This window comes from Engystomops pustulosus, chromosome 1 (assembly GCF_040894005.1).
Source record: "Engystomops pustulosus chromosome 1, aEngPut4.maternal, whole genome shotgun sequence".
NCBI classification, from domain to species: domain Eukaryota; kingdom Metazoa; phylum Chordata; class Amphibia; order Anura; family Leptodactylidae; genus Engystomops; species Engystomops pustulosus.
In genome coordinates this window covers 151,469,941-151,492,848 of record NC_092411.1, presented here as the reverse complement: position 1 = coordinate 151,492,848, position 22,908 = coordinate 151,469,941, and the positions used below count along the sequence as shown (strand labels likewise).

General features: G+C 43.6%; 1 long non-coding RNA gene across 1 annotated transcript in view; it reads right to left on the bottom strand.

Annotated features, from left to right (window-relative positions):
- Window positions 1-21,696, bottom strand: part of LOC140093734 (uncharacterized) — a 44,040-nt gene extending 22,344 nt beyond the window's left edge. Inside the window, exons 1-3 of the long non-coding RNA XR_011850071.1 lie at window positions 21,649-21,696; window positions 20,397-20,494; window positions 17,063-17,158 (exon numbers count right to left, since the gene is read on the bottom strand). This is a non-coding gene — a long non-coding RNA (uncharacterized lncRNA). The remainder of the gene's footprint in view (window positions 1-17,062; window positions 17,159-20,396; window positions 20,495-21,648) is intronic.
- Window positions 21,697-22,908: the final 1,212 nt, after the last annotated feature.

Below are 22,908 nucleotides of genomic sequence, written 5' to 3'. Positions count from 1 at the left end.
GTGATGACAGAGTGACCAAATGAGGCTAGATAGCATCTAAAACATCCAATAATTGACCCTGACACTATAGAAGACGGCATGCAGAGGCAGCGGCAGCAGCGGCAGGCTAGAGAGTGGCATGACGACATACCCCAAATGGACTCAGGCTTCAAACCAATGGGTGGCAGAGAGGAACCAAAGGAGGTGAGCAAGAAGCGCTGAAATGATTTCCTATGTGAACAAAAGGTTGACGGTATATTTAGTCGATAACACAGCATGGTGGCGACATAGTGACCAAGTTCCATAACGTATCTGGTGAAACACCCGAAAAATTAGCCTGACACAGCTCGTTTGATAAGGGGACGACATGTGGAGGCAGCCATGGAGACGACTTCCATGATTAAGAGCGACAGTATGGGGCATCCATATTGTGCTGCTATGATTGCAACTTCAGGTCTCCAGCATGGCGGCGACAGATGCGCCGAGTTCCGTTATGTATCTGGTGAAACACCTGAAAATTCTGCCTGACACAGCTCGTTTGATAAGGGGATGATGTGCTGTATATCCTCTCGCGCTCCAGCGTCTGGGGTATAGAGAGTTGAAAGTTGCGCATGGAGACATTGGTGGACGCTGTGGAGGATCGTGGAGGCGAAATGGAAAGGAAACAGCAGGGGCAGTATGCATGGATGCCTCTGAGGCTTCCTAATCTTGGGATGGAGCTGGCGGTCCGCTGCCAGGCGAGCTTTCGCCTGTCCAAGCCCCTGTCTCTCGGCTCCTCCCCACCCAAAATGGGCCTGGGGGCCAGAAACGTTTACTTTGAAAAAATTATAATTTTCAAAGCAGACAGGGTCGTTTGAATATTTCATCTAGGAATAATGGAATAGCATAGCGGTTCTATTTTTAATTGTTTTTCGGAAATGGTTCCATGATTAAGAGCGACAGTATGGGGCATCCATATTGCGCTGCTATGATTGCAACTTCAGGTCTCCAGCATGGCGGCGACAGATGGGCCGAGTTCCATTATGTATCTCGTGAAACACCCGAAAATTCTCCCTGACACAGCTCGTTTGATAAGGGGACGATGTATGGAGGCAGTAAAGTAGTAGTAGATTAAAGGTGCTGCAGTTAAAACTATGTTCGTTGGATCTTGAGATGGAGCTGGCGGTTCGCTGCCAGGCGAGCTTTCGCCTATCCAAGCCCCTGTCTCACTGCAATGGGGGCTAGGTGTGCCCCCTCCTACGCCAACCTATTTTTGGGTTGGTGGGAGGAGGTACACCTGCGCCCATCCAGAGCCCACAAAGACCATGTGATTAAATGGTACCGATTTATAGATGACGTAGTGGTCTTATGGAAGGGAACAGAAGAACAGTGCCGTCAATTCATAGCGGAAATCAACTCCAATACACTAAATATTCGACTTTCCCCACAGATATCCGCAAGAGAAATTGATACCACATTGTACCGGAAAAAAACGGCTACAAATAACATCCTCCACTACACAAGTTTTCACCCAAAACATCTTAAAGACGGCATACCGGTGGGGCAATTCCTAAGACTCAGACGCAATTGTAGCAGTGAAGAAGAATTCAAAACACATGCGAGGGACTTGACACAAAGACTACGGGATAGAGGATATCCAAAAAAAGTGATCTCCAAAGCATATATATGGGCTAAAAACAGCAACAGAAGTGAGATCCTACACCCGAAGAAGAAAAATAGAACCAATGAGAGAAAATTACGTCTGGTTACAAATTATAACAACCAGTGGAATGAAATTCACACAATAATGAGAAAAAATTGGAATATTTTACTCTGTGAACCTAAACTTGTTCCCCATATCGACACGAAACCAACATTAACAGCAAGAAGGGCTAGAAATTTAAAGGATCAGATCACCAAAAGTCACTTCACAAGATCATCACAAAGCACGACAAGGGGCACCAAGATTAAAGGAAGCTATGCATGCGGCAACTGTAACATTTGCCAATACATGGCAGCACAAGAGACCTTCAAAGATCCAGTCAAAGGTAAGGTATATCCTTTGAATGACTACATAAACTATAGAACCAAGAATGTAGTGTATGCTATAGTTTGCTCATGCCCTAAGGTATATGTGGGACAAACTAGTCAAGAACTAAGAAAAAGAATCCAACATCACCTATCAACCATCAACACGGCCAAACGAGACCTAACAAAGGACAAGAACTTAACATCGGTAGCGACACATTTCCTAAAACATCATAATTATAAGTATGGAGATCTAAAAATTTTTGGACTTGACAGGATCCAAACAAACATCCGGGGAGGAGAAGTAACAAATAAATTATTACAAAAAGAATTACGATGGTTCTACGAACTACAGTCGATGAAGCCACAAGGCCTAAATGAGGAACTCCTGTACACGGGATTCTATAAGAGAAAATAAATACAGACGAAGAAATAATAAGGTAATTTATGCACAATTATACGACACCTCACCCATAAACACATAATTTTAATACCAGCATTCACTCATTTCACTTCACTCCAAGATCAGCCCTATCACTCAGATTCTTACAACAATAATCTTTTACACTATTACATCGACATTCACCATCCCACATTTCACAACATCCCTCCCACACATCTCTCCACATATCACTTCACATAGCACTCCACACATAGCCTCACATAGCACTTTAGACACACGTTTCACACCATCACTCACGCACAACCCGTCACTATGCCTTCACCACTTTCACAGCACGACAGGCACTCACACTAGGCACGCACAACCCATTACCATGCCTTCACTATTTTCACAGCACAATAGGCACTTACACCAGGTCACACACACAATCACGGAGCACTATTTTTTCAACACAAGTATTTATCGACACAAAAATATAATTTTTGCATTTGGGATACTACTTGCACAATTTGTCACACATCTCACCACATGCACTTCAACACAACATCTATCCTTCCAATATCTATGTAAAATACCTAAGTATGTATTTTAAAACTATCTTCTCCCCATAGAAAAAAACCCTATGATGTCTATGACACAGACACTAGCAGATGTTCAATGTAGGAGATGAAATCTGATGCCGCTTATACCGAGAAATGAAGAACAATAAAACGGAAGAAGATCATATCCAATTGTTGCCAAAAATGTTCCAAAGATATTGAAAAACGGGAAACGCATAACATGATGGACATTTAATACTGCAACTACCGGACTTACATTGTGCAGGAATGGTATTACTATAGTAGAGATACTCACCCGTTGTGTCACCATGGAGATCCGACGGCGACGGCGCCTCCCCGCGCATGCGCGGTGTACGCAAATGAAGGAAGGAGGGGCTGACGCGGCGCCCGAAATTTCGCAGTCCAATGATGGGGCATATCTGAGCCAGTCAGAAGGTACTTAACCCCACCAGTGGATATGCGATTTACCCTTGACGAAGCCACAGTGAGGTGGCGATACGCGTGGGGCAGTCAGCCTCTCCCCCCCCGACCTGATCACACAGGGTAAAGTTACATGGCTAAATTATGTTGTACTGAATGTTTGCTATGTTATGTTTCTTCCATTACCTGTGGGTCATCCCAATGTCTGTATTGTGACTAGAGGGGGGACAGAGTATACCAGTCAGCCTATATTGGAGGCATCTGGTTGTTCTCATCTGATTGATGGGCACATGCTATGTTTTAACTGTTTTTAATGCATATCAATAAAATAGAATTTTACAATATCATAATTTAGGCTCTATAACACCAGGACCTAGCCGGGTTTTTGTGTGATATGTTTACAATTTCTTACTGGTGTGGGGGCCGCACTTACTAGGGCTCATAAGCAATTGACACAGTACAAATTGCATATATAAGCCCCTGTCTCTCGGCTCCTCCCCACCAAAAATGGGCCTGGGGGCCAGAAGTGTTTACTTTGAAAAAATTATCATTTTCAAAGCAGGCGGGGGCTACAAACAGCACTTCTAAGAACCTTTTGTATAAGATCAAGTGTAGTACTGCTCTTATAAGTTTTGGTTATGGCGGGTGAGGGGAATGTAAACAGATGCGCAAGAAGCGCTGAAATAATATCGGTAAATGATAAAAGTTTGCCAGTATATTTTGTGGATAACACAGCAGGGTGGCGACAAAGTTAACAAGTTTGATGTGGAAGCCATGAAAACAACCCAAAATTCTGCCTGACACCGCTCGTTTACTAAGGGGACAATGTATTGAGGCAGCTATATGGACGACTTTGGGAGGCAGCTATGTAGATGATGTGTGGAGGTAGCAATGGAGACAATGTGAGGAGGCAGCTATAAAGACGACGTGTGGAGGCTGCTATGGAGACAATTAAATTTGGATAGTGCCTGTATGTGGCAGTCCAAAAAAGTTTTCAAACCAGAGGAGCAGGTAGGTGGTCCTCCAGAAAAATTAAATAGATTGAGTGCCTGTATGTGGCACTCCCAAAAATTGTTTAAAACAGAGGACCGGGTAGGTGGCCCTCCAGAAAAATTAAATACATACTATAGCTAGAGCCAGTTGGCCCTGGCAAAAAATAGCCAGTTTCCTCTGCTTTAGTGTACAAAGAGGAGGAGAAGGAGGAAAATGAGGAGGAGGAGTGCATACATTATTCAGGTTGAGCTTCTTTCACCTGGTGGAGAATGGAAATCCTGAGAAATCCAGGCTTTATTCATCTTGATAAGCGTCAGCCTGTCAGCGCTGTCAGTCGACAGGCGTGTACGCTTATTGGTGATGATGCCACCAGCTGCACTGAAAACCCGCTCAGACAACACGCTAGCAGCAGGGCAGGCAAGAACCTCCAAGGCGTACAACGCCAGTTCGTGCCACATGTCCAGCTTTGAAACCCAGTAGTTGTAGGGAGCTGTGTGATCATTTAGGACGATGGTATGGTCAGCTACGTACTCCCTCACCATCTTTCTGTAAAGATCAGCCCTACTCTGCCGAGACTGGGGACAGGTGACAGTGTCTTGCTGGGGTGACATAAAACTGGCAATGGCCTTGTAAAGCATACCCCTGCCAGTGCTGGACAAGCTGCCTGCTCGCCTACTCTCCCTCGCTACTTGTCCCGCAGAAGTACGCCCTCTGCCGCTAGCGCTGTCAGAAGGGAAATACTGTTTCAGCTTGTGCACCAGGGCTGGTATTCATGCATTCTCACACTCCTTTCCTCTCCAGGGATGAGAGTGGAAAGATTTTGCTTGTACCGTGGGTCCAGGACAGTGAATACCCAGTAATCGGTGCTGGAATAAATTCTTTGAACGCGAGGGTCACGGGATAGGCAGCCTAGGATGAAATCTGCCATATGCGCCAGAGTACCAACGCACAAGAATTCACTCCCCTCACTGGCCTGACTGTCCATTTCCTCCTCCTCCAACTCCTCCTACTCCTCTTCTTCTGCCCATATACGCTGAACAGTGAAGAATACTCCCCTCTTCTGTCTCGCCAACATTCTCCTCCTCTTTCTCCTCATCCTCCTCCACCTCCTCTGATATGCGCTGAGAAACAGACCTGAGGGTGCTTTGGCTATCAACAAGGGAATCTTCTTCCCCCGTCTCTTGTGATGAGCGCAAAGCTTCTGACTTCATGCTGACCAGAGAGTTTTTAAACAGGCAAAGCAGCGGGATGGTGAGGCTGATGATGGCGGCATCGCCACTGACCATCTGTGTTGACTCCTCAAAGTTACTCAGCACCTGACAGATATCAGACATCCACGTCCACTCCTCATTGTAGACTTGAGGAAGCTGACTGACCTGACTACCAGTACCTGACTACCAGCAGTCTACAATCGCTCTGCGCTGCTGGTAAACTCTGGATAACATGGTTAATGTTGAATTCCACCTCGTGGGCACGTCGCAGTCGGTGAGCGGGCAGTTGGAAGCGGCGCTGCGCTGTCCTGAGAGTGGCAGCATCTGTGCTGGACTTCCTGAAATGCGCACAGATGCAGCGCACCTTCGTGAGCAAATCAGACAGATTGGGGTATGTCTTGAGGAACCGCTGAACTATGAGATTTAACACATGGGCCAGGCATGGCGCATGTGTCAGTCTGACGAGTTGCAGAGCTGCCACCAGGTTACGGCCACTGTCACACACAACCATGCCTGGCTTCAGGTTCAGCGGTGCCAGCCACAGATCAGTCTGCGCCGTGATGCCCTGTAATAGCTCTTGGGCGGTGTGCCTTTTATCACCCAGGTTCAGCAGTTTGAGCACCGCCCGCTGTCACTTAGCGATGGCACTGCTGCTGTGCCTAGAGCTACCGACTGATGGCGCCATGCCCACGGATGGTAATTCGGAAGTGGTGGAGGAGGGGTGGGAGGAGGAGGAGGCATAGTAGGCCTGAGAGACCTGGAGGTAGGCCCCGCAATCCTCGGCGTCGGCAGTATATGACCAGCCCCAGGGTCAGACTCGGTCCCAGCCTCCACCAAGTTAGCCGTCAGTCATATATAGTGGCCCTGCCCGGCAGCACTTGTCCACATGTCCGTGGTCAGGTGGACCTTGTCAGAAACGGCGTTGGTCAGGGCACGGATGATGTTGTCTGACACGTGCTGGTGCAGGGCTGGGACGGCACATCGGGAAAAGTAGTGGCGGCTGGGGACCGGATACCGAGGGGCGGCCGCCGCCATGAGGTTGCGAAAGGCCTCGGTCTCTACCAGCCTATAGGGCAGCATCTCCAGGCTAAGTAATTTGGAGATGTGGACGTTGAGGGCTTGGGCGTGTGGGTGGGTTGCACTGTACTTCCTCTTGCGCTCCAGCGTCTGGGGTATGGAGAGCTGAACACTGCGCATAGAGACATTGGTGGATGGTGTGGAGGGTCGTTGAGGCGAAGGTGTGGTTTTCGCATGGAAGGTGATTGGGCTGGGGTCCTGGGCAGGGGGCTGACTAGCAGAGGCAGCAGATGACACAGGGGAAGGAGCAGTGGTGTGCCCGGCCGGAGGTGAACGGCCTTGGTTCCATTGAGTGGGGTGTTTAGCATTCATATGCCTGCGCATACAGGTGGTGGTTAAGCTGGTAGTGGTGGAACCCCTGCTGATCTTGGTGTGGCACAGGTTGCACACCACAGTCCGTCGGTCATCCGGTGTTTCTTTAAAGAACCTCCAGACTTCCGAAAATCTAGCCCTCGCCACGGGAGCTTCACTACTTGAAGCATTTGGCACTGATGCACCAGCTCTGGCACTGCCTCTCCATCTGGCCCCACCACTGCCTCTTCCAACCTGTTCTCGTCAAGAACTCGCCTCCGTCTCAGAAGCACTGTGTTCACCCGGCCTATAAACCCAGCTTGGGTCTGTCACCTCATCATCCTCTGATCCCTCAGTCTGCTCCCCCCTCGGACTTCCTGCCCTGACAACAACTTCACCACTGTCTGACAACCGTGTCTCCTCATCGTCCAACACCTCTTTACACACTTCTTCCACTACGTCAACAATGTCATCATCACCCACAGACTGCGACCGGTGTAAAACCTGGGCATCGGAAAAGAGCTCAGCAGCAACCGGACAAGTGGTTTGTGACTCTGGGAAGGGTCCAGAAAACAGTTCCTCAGAGTATGCCGGTGGCATAGAAGCATTGTCCGCAATCCACGACATCACCTGTTCGCACTGTTCTGGCCCCAACAGTGCTCTACCACGAGTCCCAGTAACTTGAGACATGAACCTAGTGAGTGTAGCTCTGCGGCGTTCCCATGCTCCCTCATCAGCAGGTGGTGTCTCACCCCCCCAGGACCACAGCCTCTGACCCCTGCAGTAGTTGTACTCCCACGCCCTCGTCCTCTACCCCTAGCCCTCGGGTTCAACATTTTCAAAATTAAAGTGTAAAATGTAAATTTTTTGTGTGTTTTTTTGTGTTTTTGTTTTTTTAACAAAACAATGATATCATATTGCTATGGCTAGTTTCTAACCTACACTGACACCACACAACAGGATTTTGTGCTGTGCCTGATGACTTATAGTTTGGAAAAAAAAAAAAAAGGAAAGAAAAAGCAGACTGTGCCTAATTCAATCAAACCCCTAATAAATTGTCCCACTTAGGTGTTTGAGATGGATATGTGTGTCACTAAGAGCTAACTAGAACGTTCGCAAGTCTCCCTGCAAATTCGTCACAATATGGTACTAGCTGCACTACTAGTGCCAGCAAGGCCAGCCACAAGCAAATTAAAAAAAAAAATATATATATATAACGCTATTGTAGCCCTAAGAAAGCCGGTTGAGTTCTTGTATGGCTAGTTTCTAGCCTACACTGACAGCACACAACTGGATATTGTGCTGTGCCTGATGACTTTGAGTTATAAAAAAAAATAAAAGTAAAAAAAAAAGAAAAAGCAGACTGTGCCTAATTCAATCAAACCCCTAATAAATTGTCCCACTTAGGTGTTTGAGATGGATATGTGTGTCACTAAGAGCTAAATAGAACGTTCGCAAGTCTCCCTGCAAATTCATCACAATATGGTACTAGCTGCACTACTAGTGCCAGCAAGGCCAGCCACAAGCAAATAAAATATATATATAACGCTATTGTAGCCCTAAGAAAGCCGGTTGGGTTCTCGTATGGCTAGTTTCTAGCCTACACTGACAGCACACAACTGGATTTTGTGCTGTGCCTGATGACTTTGAGTTATAAAAAAATAAATAAAGGTAAAAAAAAAAAAAGAAAAAGCAGACTGTGCCTAATTTAATCAAACCCCTAATAAATTGTCCCACTTAGGTCTTTGAGATGGATATGTGTGTATGTGTGTCACTAAGAGCTAAATAGAACGTTCCCAAGTCTCCCTGCAAATTCGTCACAATATGGTACTAGCTGCACTACTAGTGACAGCAAGGCCAGCCACAAGCAAATCAACAAAATATATATATTTAACGCTATTGTAGCCCTAAGAAAGCCGGTTGAGTTCTCGTATGGCTAGTTTCTAGCCTACACTGACAGCACACAACTGGATTTTGTGCTGTGCCTGATGACTTTGAGTTATAAAAAAAAAAAGAAGCAGAAGCAGATGCGAGCAGCGCGGGCAGGGACTAGTCTATTCCAGGGTCACCTGATCAGGCCAGCCAACCACTGCTATCGACGTGTAAGTGTACCACGTCATGCTGGGTGGAGTGCAGAGTCTCCTGGCTTGTGATTGGCTCTGTTTCTGGCTGCCAAAAATCAAAATGGTGGGAGATGCCATTTTCTCGAGCTGGCGAAATATTCGTCCGAGCAACGAGCAGTTTCGAGTACGCTAATGCTCGAACGACTCACATACTGAAATGGCCAAAAAGACGAAATTATTGAGAGACAACCTTGTGGTAAAAAATTCATTACATTTTATTATTATTATACACATATATTAAATGACAAACAGAAATAGGGCAACACACAGAAAAGAAGATTGCACAAAACCCAGTAGTGAACTATAGTATATAGCAGCAGGGGTTCCCTAACATGCCAGGATAAGGCAGATACTAATAATACAAAGGTGCTTAGTAAAAATTACAAAGGTATATATTGCACTAAGTAACGGGAAAACCCACATAGTATGCATATAAATAAATGAATCACATACAGACCGTTTGGCAGTGTGCAAAGACCCCGACACGTGTTTCGCCCGGAAACGGCTTCGTCTGGGGGAATACTAGGCAAGGGGAAGGTGGAGCTTAAAAACCTAAGCCGTCCTATCAAAGATTAGACTAAAAATTGTGTAGTGGCCAACACCTGTATTGTAAAGAAATGCCTAAGAAAAGCACTCAGCACATCGCTGGTGCAGCTAATGATGATATCGCGAGATTTGGCCGGGTAATCACGTGTGATCACGTGACATGTGACGTCACCGAAATACCGGATCACGTGACACGTGACATCACCGCTGTACCGGAAGTATCGCGAGACTACGGAGCACTGAAGATATCGGGACTTAGAGAATAATGATGGAAGAATTTAGGTAAGTATATTTACGAGAAAACGATCCACCAGATCGTACCAAGGGAACGAAGGGGCAAGGAAAAAAGATCATATATATATAAATAAAAAATGTGTGACATAGTAGTGAGCGTGTAAAAAATGAAAAGTAATTCTCGGGAAACAGTGTGTATAAGGAGTATGGGAAGAAGTGAAACTGAGTGACGGGCACACACATTTGGACCCTATGTAAAGTCAAAAAGTATATATATTATAAAAATGCAAAAATACAAAAAACAAAATACAAATATGGTAGATACAGTATTATATCACATATTATAGAAAACACAGCAAATATATATATCAAGGTGAAACACACGTGCAAGTGCAAAGTGCAAGTGAAAAAACGTGACAAAAGTGGAAAAGATATATATAGTACATATAAAAGATACATGTGAAGTTTATAACATGAACAAGTATCCACAAGAATTATATATGATATGTATATATATATATATATATATATATATAAAAAGGGGGTGAAGGACTGGTGGGAAAGTTCTAACGAAGAAAAAAAAAGGGGGACGGGGGAAAAAAAGGGGGATGAGGGCAAAGGGGAAAAAATCATGTTGAGTTAGATGAGATCTTAAGAAGGTGCTCCATGTTCCGGATCAAGGAAGTGAGGCAAGATGATGTAGACAACCAAAGATGGGACCATCGAAAATTAGTGGTAGGCGGCATACTAAGAAAACAACAAAAGTTATACATATTAAAAGTACATGAAAAGAACAATGGAATAAACAACAAGATTAAAATCAAGTAATGAAAGGTAACTACTACTTCCTCCAATACTTAGTAAAAGATCCAAACCTATGAAGAAAGAAAGAAAAACCAGCAGGAAAGAGCATTTAAAGAAATGGTGCGAAGCTGAGATTTTCATTCAGCCCATTTGGGGAAACGGTGTTTAGTATAAAAATCCATCTAGCCTCTTTTTGTGCTAGGGTGCGTCTCCAATTCCCCCCCCTGCCATCTAAGAGGACCCTATCAATACCCCTTACCTTTAGGAGAGAGGCGTCACAATCATGATGTTGTTTAAAATGTCGTGGAAGGGTTTTCAAAGTGCTGTCAAATTCGACGTCTTTAGCTGATTCAATACCGAGAACGTGTTCTCTAACTCTTCTTCGCAGCTCTCTTGATGTTAAACCAACATACGATAGACCACACGGACAGGTCGCCAAGTATATGACCCCTGCAGTAACACAGGTAATGGAGTGGGTAATCGTAAACTTTTTGCGATGAGATGCATCCCAGAAATCAATGGAATTCTCAACATTTGGACAGGCTACACAGGAGCCACAGGAACGACATCCCCATTTAGGTCCCCTGGATCCAAAGACTTTGCTAGGTACCTGTCCCCTATGGTAACTTTTGACTAATTCATCTTTCAAATTTCTCGATCTTCTGAACGTAATAGAGGGTGTCTTTGGAAGGTACTTGTCTATAATAGGATCCGCCCTTAAGATAGACCAATGTTTTATGAGAATGGATCTAACATTTTGATTCTGAAAATCATAAGTAGTAATGAATCTCACCAAATCCTTATCATCCTGACGTTTAGGCTTTACTAACAGCAGATCAGCCCGTTTAGCTTGTTTGGCTCGTCGGTATCCTTTTTCAATTGCTCTTTTGGAGTATCCCCGTTCCTCAAACCGTGATTTCATGTCACTTGCCTGTTTCTCGAAGTCATCATCCGTAGTGCAGATCCTGCGAATTCGCAAAAATTGGCCAACAGGTATGTTATCAATCAGATTCCGTGGGTGTGCAGATGAGGCATGTAGCAGGGCATTTGTCGCGGTTTCCTTTCTATAGGCGTCACATGTCACCAGGTCATCATCGTTGACCCCAAATAGAACATCCAGGAATTCCATGTTGTTTCTGCCCATCCTGTAAGTGAGTTTGATGTTAATATCATTCTGGTTGAGTCCCTGCATAAATTCATGCAACTCCCCTTCGGTACCTTGCCATACCATCACCACATCATCTATATATCTAGACCACAGGTGTACCTTCTCAGCATGGCGTGTGGGGTTAACCAGAAAAATTTCCCTCTCCCACAGCCCCAGGAACAGATTGGCATATGAGGGCGCGCATGCGGCCCCCATAGCTGTTCCCTGGAGCTGTAGGTAGAGGGTTTCCCGAAACATAAAGAAGTTGTGGGTCAATGCGAATTCCAAGAGTGTCACCAGGAAGGTTACCATATCTGGATCCAAATCAGACATGCTCAAGAAAAACCTGGTAGCATTAATGCCGTCAGAATGGCGTATGGACGTATACAATGATTCTACATCACAAATTACCAGAAACATGTCTGGTTCCAAATGAATGCCATCCATCTTTCTCAAAACATCAGTTGTATCCTTTAAGTAGGAGGGAAGGCACTCAACTAAAGGATGTAAAAAGTAGTCAACATACCTGCAGATTGGTTCACACAGGCTTTCAACACCGGAAACAATCGGTCGTCCAGGAGGGTTATCCAAACTCTTGTGGATTTTAGGGAGTAGGTAGAAGCTTGACACCTTAGGGTGTTGTGGTAGAAGGGCGTTGCATTGGATTCGTGTGATAATGCCATGATCAACCGCAGCCTCCAAGATCTGAGAGAGTTCAGTCGTGTATTTGGTAAGAGGATTGAAGGTGAGTCTCCTATAACAAGAAGAGTCCCTTAACTGTCGTAGTGCTTCTCTTTCATAGTTTTTTACAGGCCAGATCACCACATTTCCCCCTTTATCAGAGGGTTTGATAACCACATCCCTCCTTTGTTTCAATTCTTCAATGGCCAATCTTTGAGCCGATGTACAGTTACTCCCATCATCAGTCTTCCTAGATAGTTTTTTTAGATCATTTGTTACCAGTTTAACAAATAATTCAATATTCGGAAGACCCGAAAAAGATGGAAAGGTTTTAGATTTGGGAATTAGAGAGGTAGGGAACTTACTCGGTGCTGGAGTCTCATGTTCCACTGCTAATTCCTCCAATGCTCTCAAGGCCTCTTGTTCTTGTGATGACGGAAACAGGTGTGGATCAAATTCACGGTGAAAAAATTTTTTAAAACACAATTTTCTGGCGAACAGATGAAGATCTTTTACTGCTAAAAAGCAATCAAAAGAAGAAGTAGGTGAAAACGTCATCCCCAGGCTTAGCACCTCATGCTGTGCCTGAGTTAAAACAATCTCTGATAAATTAATTACCTTAGATGATGTTTTCGGATCTTGGCTCTTTTCTCTGGCCCATCTCCTTGGTTGCTGTCTCCTATATGGATCAAAACGTCTGTTATTACCCCGTTTGGAGCGTGAGTCCTGACTCTCCAAAGATGTATTGGAGTCACCACCCATGGAGGAAAGTGACAGCATTGAGGATGTCCGATGTCGAGGGTTGTCCTTTCTTGTCTTCCACTTGTAAACCCTGCCCAGGGAGTCATCTTGTGAATCTCTTTGGAACTTTTTAGCCTTCATGTCTTTGATTTGCCTTTCCCATATAACAAATGCCTCATCTATTTCTTTATTAAAGAGCTCCAGCTCTCCTGTTGATAAAAGTAGGTTAATCTGTGTTTGTATAGTGGAGATTTCTGCATCCAAGGATTCCATTTGTTTAGTGTTGTGCTCTATGATTAGTTGCATAAAGGCCATGGAGGCTTTATTACAAATATCTTCCCACTTTGTAGTGAATATAGGGTCCTCTAAGCCGAAGGAGGGAAAAACTTGAATCCGTAATCCGCGTGGTATCAGGTTCCTTTTAATGTATGTTTCCAAGGATACCTTGTTCCACCACATCTTAGTCCTGCGGTGTAGTAAATTTCTAAATTTAAGTTTTAATTCCTTACTTGTCTTGAGGTTTGGATCATCTGTGGTGGCCCCTTGATTGCCAAACAGTGCGTCTATTTCAGACCGCCAATTCGTCTCACGTGCCCGGTAGTCCATTAGGACTTAGAAAGTCTTCTGCAATAAACAAGGTATTACAGGAAAACAATAAACACCAACAGGAAAAGAGGGGATGTGATCAGTGGGCCGCTGATCACAAAACACCCAGAGAAACAACTCACATACTGAAATGGCCAAAAAGACGAAATTATTGAGAGACAACCTTGTGGTAAAAAATTCATTACATTTTATTATTATTATACACATATATTAAATGACAAACAGAAATAGGGCAACACACAGAAAAGAAGATTGCACAAAACCCAGTAGTGAACTATAGTATATAGCAGCAGGGGTTCCCTAACATGCCAGGATAAGGCAGATACTAATAATACAAAGGTGCTTAGTAAAAATTACAAAGGTATATATTGCACTAAGTAACGGGAAAACCCACATAGTATGCATATAAATAAATGAATCACATACAGACCGTTTGGCAGTGTGCAAAGACCCCGACACGTGTTTCGCCCGGAAACGGCTTCGTCTGGGGGAATACTAGGCAAGGGGAAGGTGGAGCTTAAAAACCTAAGCCGTCCTATCAAAGATTAGACTAAAAATTGTGTAGTGGCCAACACCTGTATTGTAAAGAAATGCCTAAGAAAAGCACTCAGCACATCGCTGGTGCATCAAGCTCGGACGAGTGCGTTCGCTCATCTCTAACCATAAAACATAAAAATGATCAATGAAAATCAAAATTAATATCCCATGGAGGTCAGGATTTGGAACCATACTCAAAAGGGAAAATCAAATTTCAGGCTGAACTTAAAGGGAACTTGTCACCAGCAATTGGCCTAATAAACCACTACCAGAATATTATCTGCAGAGTAACACCATCTAGTTTTTGTTTCTTTCATGGTCCAGTGAAGTGACATCATCCAGAAAATCAACTTTGAAGTGAGCTGTAAATTGGTTTTATAAAGTCAAGTGTCAGGCTTACAGGATGTAGATCCACTGGACCACTGCAGACGATAACTCAAGCCACTACCTGGGACCGGAGTCTAAGTGGTACCCGGTTTTCACCAGAGCCCGCCGCAAAGCAGGTTAGACAAGCTGCGGCGTGGTACCACCAGGTCGTTCCTCAGGCGTGACTTGTCTGCAGTGGCGGCCAAGGTTGAGGTAAAGAAACAGCAGTCAAGCTCGAGGTCACAGTCCAGGCACAGGGTCAGGGCAGACGGCAGAGATGCAACGTCAGAGTCCAATCCGGGGTCAGCAACAGGAGGTCCAAGCAGAAGGGTACGGGAACACAGCACACACGACAGCAACACGGAGGAACACTGGTACACGGAGGAGGTCAGGTAACACAGGAACACGGAGGAAGTCAGGTACGCAGGAGACACAGGAACGCTGGAGACACTGGAACGCAGGAGACACTGGAACGCAGGAAAATCGCAAAAGAGCTTTCTCTAAGGCTGTGAGGCACAAAGATCTGGCAGGGTTAGATGGGAGAGGCAGATATAAATAGCCTCATGGGAAATGACCAGCGGCAATCAATGACGCGCTGGCCCTTTAAATTTCCTAGAAGTGCCGCGGGCGCGCCCTAAGGCACGGGACCGCGCGCACACGGAGCGAGGCCGGGACTCAGGAGCAAGGAGAGGTGAGACGCGCTGGCGCGGCGCCTGCGGGGAGCGGGAGGCACGGGTGAGCCCACGACCCGCGATGTGGGTCGCGGGTCCACCCGTGACATCAAGGAGGAGGAGAGTTCAACACTGAAGTCAAGATGGGAAACTTTGAATGCCTCCTCCTCTGTCGAAATCATATACATCTGGTTAGTGATGTCTCTGAATGCAAGGCCATCAATTAAAGTGAGGAGGGCTTTCTGAGGAAGAGAGAGCTTGACTTCAGTGTTAAAATCTCTTCCTCATTGACTTTGTACAATCAATTTACATCTCACTTCAAAGTAGATTTTCTGGATGATGCCACCACACTGGGCCATGAAAGAAACATGATCTGGCAGGCGTGCCAGCTACTTGACAACATACTGGTAGTGGTTTATTAGGTCAATTTCTGTTGACAGGTTCTCTTTAAGTGGAATTGAGGCTCAGTAGTGTGTATTGTCTCTGTTTAACCTCTCTAAAATGCCTGGACATGCTCCTTATGAGGTAGTGGATGTTACCCTGAGGGATCTCCTTCCAGACCTGGATTAAAGCATGAGTCAACTCGTGCACAGTTTGTGATGCAATATGGCATTTGTGGCAATGTGGTATTGTGGCAACAGGCACACAAACAAAAGCATTAATGCCTTTATCATGCAGCGACTGCTGATACACTACAACCATTGTAAGACCATATGGTCTCAGAATGAGTCTGAGGATTTCCTCATGGTATCTGTTGGCAGTGAGGGCACCTCAGGCTAGCACATGGCAGCCCTAAAAGAAATGCCTCCCCACACTATTACTGACCCACGGTTAAAATGGATATTCTGGAGGATGTTGTAGGCAGCAGAGCATTCTCTACAGTGTCTCAAGACTCACATGTGCACAGTGTGAACCTGGTCTCATTCGTGAAGAGTACAGGGCGCCAATATTGAATATGTCAATCTTGCTCTTCTTTGGCAAATGCATTGGCTGAGTGCCTTCTGAGGGTTGCAGCATCTGCCTCATGCTACCTCTAGGGGTGAAAGCAATGCCAAAATGCAAAATTAGCTCAAACAACAGCCAAAAAGGATGAGAAGAGAGAAATGATCTGTGGTCATCACCTACAGAAACACTCCTTCATAGGGTTTGTCTTGATAATCATTTCTACCTGTAGGTTCTTTGGATAATTTGGACAACACCATGAGAAACTGATTCAGATTTAGATTCAATGTTCAGTCATAAATGGACAGGTTGATTTAACAAAAGTGTGATTAACTTGAAGTTAAATTGTGCTGCGGCCTTTCCTGGCTTCCTGGATGTCCATCCCACCTCACTCACTGGAGGAACATGTGAGCTTTTTCCTGTGTTCCTGCACACTCGCACATTTCAGTCCACCCTCTGCTGTACAGTGACACACTGCGCATGCACACTGCATAAGATGACGCCCTTGATCCCTCCCGGTCAGGGAAGCTGCTGCCTGACTTGGGAAGGAACCAGAAGAAGAGAATGGGTGAGTGGGTTTATCAGCCGCAATTGAGACTGGTGGTATTAAAAAGTATATAAGGGCTGCAGGCAGTATTTAAAACTTTAAAAGCAAATGAGCCATATGTGGCACTGATTGCGGCAGTTAACCTGTTAGGTGCTACAGGCGAACCCGTGCTTTACCTGGGTGCTGCCATCTTTGAACGCCAGTCAGCAAAAAGACAGCTGGGAGCCTCTAAAATTATGACTATTTCTCATAGGTTGAATGTACCCTAGGGGCTGAAATAAAAAATAAAGAAAACATAAATAAAAGACCCAGATAAAAAAAATTAAATCATCACCCTTTCCCTAGAACACTGTAATAAATAAATAAACAAGTAAAATCATAAATATGTTAGATAACCCCGTGTCTCAAAATGTCTGATCTACAGTATCAAAATATAAAAACTGGTATTCCTAGTGGGAGCCCTGTAATGGAAAGTAGCAGCCAAATGTCCCAATCGCGACTTTACATCAAAATGTAAATAAAAAGTGATCAAAAGGTCGTACCATCCCCCAAATCAATCAATGAAAACATCAGCTCGTCCTGCAGAAAATGACACCTTACACAGCTCCATACTATAAAGAAGTTATTGGTGTCAGAATATGGCACAACTTAGAATTTATTTTTAGAATTAAAACATAAACAACATATATAACTGTGGTATCTGTATGATCGTACCGATCCAATTAATAAAAGGAAGGTGTTAAATATTTAAAAACAAAGTGTTTGTGTTTTTTGGCAATTCTACCACAAATGGAACTTTTTTCCAACTTCACTGTGCAATGAGCAAAATATAAAATGATACCATTAGAAATTACAGATTATTACAAATCATAATCCCTCATATATCTCTGTACTCATGAGACTTCACCAGCTCTCAGGCCTGGGGTGGGAGCGGCTGGCAATGTCGGGCGTGCATAATTTTTAGCTAAAAGAGCAGCGGGCTGCATGTGTGACATTCACAATAATTAGCATATTTTAAACTCAATTTTTTGTGGAATAAAGTCATTGCAGGACTATTCAAAATATACCCGGCACAGCAGGCCCGTAGGTAGGTGAATATGGTTGAAAACATGTCTACCGCAGTGGTAGATTTCCTTTAAAGATTTTGCTGGTAATAATACAGCTTATTTGTATAAACATATATTAAACCTGTGTGGCTCCACAAAAAATAGTGCATGCATTCTTTTAATATACATTTTATTTATGTAACATTTTGTTGGCATACAATACAATGTAATAATAATACATTGCTTACACAGCACAAATGACAGATGAAGTCTGCATTAATGCTTCAATTTTATCCCATCCCCTTTTGCACAAAAGCCATAAAGTAGGACAATTCACCAATACGATTTAGTAAAGAATAAAAGGCGCATATTCACCAAAATTGAACTCATGTATAATAATATAAATTAGCATTAAACATCCATAACAGTGTAACCAATAGATAAATATCACAGGAAAGTAATACAGGAGTACCAAAGACACCTCTCCTCTCTTAACCCCTTAAGGACGCAGCCAGTTTAAAGCTTAAGGCTCATCCCTATTTTTTGGATTCTGACATGCGTCACTTTATATGGTTATAACTTTTGAACACTGTTACTTATCAAAGCAATTCTGAGACAGTTTTTTCCCCACATGTTGTACTTCATTTTAGTGATAAATTGTGGCTGATAAGTTTTGCGTTTATTTACGAAAAAAAGATGATTTAAAAAAAAAAAGTACCATTTTTGAAATTCGAAATCATTGCGGTTTCAGGCAGATAGATTTACCACCTAAATAATTTTCTGAATAACATTTCCCATATGTGAACTTTACATTTTTAATAATATTTGAAATGTCTGGATAATTTATTTTGATGTCACGCGGCCTACAAATCGAATAGCGATTTTCCGTATTTTCAGAATTTACTCTTTTGCGGAAAAATACTGTTTTGAATGAAAGTTTACATATTTAACATAAAAAAACCCTATATAACCGACCCATTTTCAAATCAGCACCCCTCAAGCTATCAGAAACAGCTTTTAGGAAGATTGTTAACCCCTTGAGATCTTCATAGTAATTGAATCAAAATGGAGGTGTAATTTAGAATTTTGTCAAATCAAAATGGAGGTGAAATTTCAAATTTTGTCAGTTATACGTTCATTAACCCTAAATTTTACACATTTTCAAAAGATAAAAATAGAAAACCCACCTTACAATTTGTTATGCAATTTATCCTGAGTACAGAGACCCCCCACATGTGGCTGTACATCTTTTATGGGCGCACAGCGAGGCGCAGGAGGAAAGGAGGGACCTGCAGCTGCCAGGATTTTACTTTCTTCATTGGACCCTTTTGCAGACTATAAAATTTTGGCAGGCATTTTTTTTTGCGGGATGAGATGCTTTTTCCAGTGTTACCATTTTGGGTTTGGTATCCCCTATTGTTGAAAATTTCAGAACTTTTTTTCAAGGGCAGAAGTGGAAAAGAATTAATTCTGTATTGGATTTTTTTCTTTTTTTTTTGTGCTCCGCCTAATAATCATATTATCTTTATTCTTTGGGTCAGTATGATTATAGTGATACCATACGTGAATATTTTTCTTATGTTTTACTAAATTTGCCAAATAAAACCCTAATGTGTAGAAAAATCTATAATTTTTACATTGTCGTCTTCCAAGTGGCATAACATTTTTACTTTTGTAGCTACGGAGATGGTTGATGGCTTGTTTTTTGCGGGACATGTTGTACTTTGCAACGGTATTATTCTGGAGTTCATATGTGTCAATAGGAAAAAATCATAATTTTTGGCAGTTTTTTTACAGTTTTTTTTACGGCATTCATCGTCCTGGTTCAATAATTATTTACTTTTATTCTATGGGCAGTTATGGACGCTATACAAATACTATATTTGTGGGGTTTGTGTTATTATTTAGACTTTTTTTGTCTATGGGCATTTTTTTTATTTATTGCTTTATTTTTTTATTGAATAAGGTTTTTTTTTTACTTTTTCACTGTTTCCACCATGGGACATGGTCAAGCAATCATCTGATTGCTTGTTCATGATAATATCCTGCAATATTGAGGCATAAGCTGACACTGTGCCTTTAATATGACGTCATCAACGCCATCTTTCAGGCACTGCCATAGCAATGATCGGCGCCCCCCCCCCCCCCCACGATAGCGCGCGGGGGGGGGGGGCAATTGTGGGGGAAAGACCCCCAGAAGGCAGGTTGAAGGCCACTCCGACCTTCAACCTGCCTGCAGTTACACTGGGGAGCCGGCTGCAGTATCCCGATGCAGGTTCGGCTCCAATCCAGAGCTGAGCCGGCATTAGCATAAGTCACTGCGCTCAGCGGATGGCCGCGCATGACTGTTTTGCTCCATACATCTCAATGGAGCTGACGGAAATCAGTCCCCTTTATGATTCCTCTCCTTTCCCTCAGATGTAACCGAATTTGAGCAACCAACATCTCAAGCGTAGGTACTTACCATACACACCTTTTTAATGCATCAGGCAAATGGGTCTGTTTCAATGACCCAAATCACTCAGTTAAGAAAATAAGACCCCCACATGGCTTGATTCATGGCTGTAATAAAACACCAATAAATATCACCATGCTCTTCTACATAACGCAAACACAGGAAAAAACGTTGACATAAAGGGAACCTGCCATGAGCATTTTGGCCCACAAGCAGGCATCAACCTGTTATGGAGGACATAGATGATTTAAGATGGCCTAAGGACATCATCATATGCTCCTTTCAGAAGCTGCCAACCAGCTTGTAGTGATGTATCTAGGCTATTAGACATCAATTAAGCCAGGAGAGGACATTCATACCAGAATGACTCTTCTCCGACCGCCTGACTCCTTACAGGTTATCGGTATACAGCCTTAAAAGATCTATTTCTGTGTATTCGCAGAATATAGAAGTAAATCATTGAGATCTTTTCACTGTCCTAGATATCTGTTTGTTGGTGGTTTTTGGCTGTAGATCCTCATAACAGGTTCCCTTTAAGGGTTTAGTTAGTCTTTAACCTTAAACATTGCCTGACCTGGCAAAATTAATACTACTGCACAAGTTTTACATATATGATGTGTTACAGCACCGGGAAGACTTGATGTCCAACAGCTGTCACTGCATGTCATGGAGATCAAATACTTGATATATGCAGATTACCGGCTTATCTTGTCTCATACAGCAGACGCTTTGAAGCCAAATCTAAAGCCTCAATGTAAGCAGAAATCACCTAAGGTGACTGCAAATACACACTGCTAACCACTAAAAGATTCTTCATACCAATACAATGTATAAGGACCACAAAACATATCTACAAAAAAGCATTGTGGCAGTTGAAACCTTCAGATCATTGAGTGCCATTTGGTAACATTTGGCTTATGTGTAAGGCTAAATAAATAGGGGATTACCACTTCCATAGTGTGTAAACTTTACCACTCATTATCTTAATGCAAACATATTAACACCTGTGAAGATCAGGATTTCCCCTTCTACATACTCCCAACAAAATAAAATAGTAATTTAAAAAGCATAAAAATAATATTAAAATACAGCCCAATATCTTATCTAAAGCTGAGTGTGTGTGTGTGTATTTATATCCACTACCGTTGAGTTTACAATCACCAAATTTTGCACAGTTGTTACCTGTGACTCAAGGAACATCATAAACTAGGTTTGGAGACGAAATCTCCCCCCCTGCTTTCCAAAATCACTTATTAACCACCATATACAAGAGCCATTGTCTGCTGGTGCTGTTGTGGCAGTTGGAAGCTGAGCCATGATTGGTTGCTGTTCTATCACATTAATTTGAGCTGTGATTGGCTACTACAGGCAAAGAGTAGAAGACAACTTATGTGTGAGGTAAGATGGATAGAGATACAGAGATATAGGGAGATTTATCAGAAATGTCTGAGGTATATCTGTTCCAGTTGCTCATGGAAACCAATAAGAGATCAGCTGTAATTTTATAAAAATGAAACTTGAGCTCTGATTGGTTGCCATAGGCAACTAGAGCAGTTCTGCTCTCAGATACTTCTGATAAATAGAGAAAGTGACAATCGGGGACAGAGACAGGCACTGGAATGAGAGTGCCAGAGACAGGCAGTCACTGGAATGAGAGTGCCAGAGACAGGCAGTCACTGGAATGAGAGTGCAGATAGACAGTCCGTCACGGAAATGAGAGTGCCAGAGACACAGTCACTGAAATGAGAGTGCCAGAGACACAGTCACTGAAATGAGAGTGCCAGAGACACAGTCACTGGAATGAGAGTGCCAGTGACAGATAGCCACTGCAAGAGACTGCCAGCGACAGACAGTCACTCATAGAGACTGCCAGCAACATAAAAAAGGGACAGTCAGTGACTGAGAGGGTCAGAGATAGTCTGAGACAGTCTATAGATACATATAAAATATTTATTGTTAACCCATTCTATTTATATATGTACTATCCCAGGCAACACCGGGAGCTATAGCTAAAATCATCATAAAATAAGATTTTATAATATGCTGGTAGCATGTTGCAGAGAAATCCACTGTGATTCCTGTGATTAAGCCTGCCTTTATTATTTCATAGTTATGGCCAGAATAGCAGTGCCCAGGGGCGTAACAATCGCGGTCGCAGGGGGTGCCACTGTGACCGGGCCCATTGGCAGGTATGGGCTAGGGCCGGGGCTCTTACAGTAATATAATGAATGCCTCAGTCTGGGCCCCCTGCCATAAATATTCCACCGTCGTTAATTTATGTGGGGGAGAGAGACCTGCCACTGCCGTCTGATTCTCGGTTCAGACTCCTTATTGCAGTCTCACGTTGGAGCTTCGTGAGCCGGGACAGAGCAGGAAGTGACACACAGACACTTCACTGCTCTTTTAGTAGTGCACGGGACATGAAGTAAGCGCCCCAGCAGCATGTGACGTCATTACGCTGTCAGCGGTGGGCACCTTACTGTATAGAAGAGGAGGAAGACGGAAGATGAAGGACAGAAAG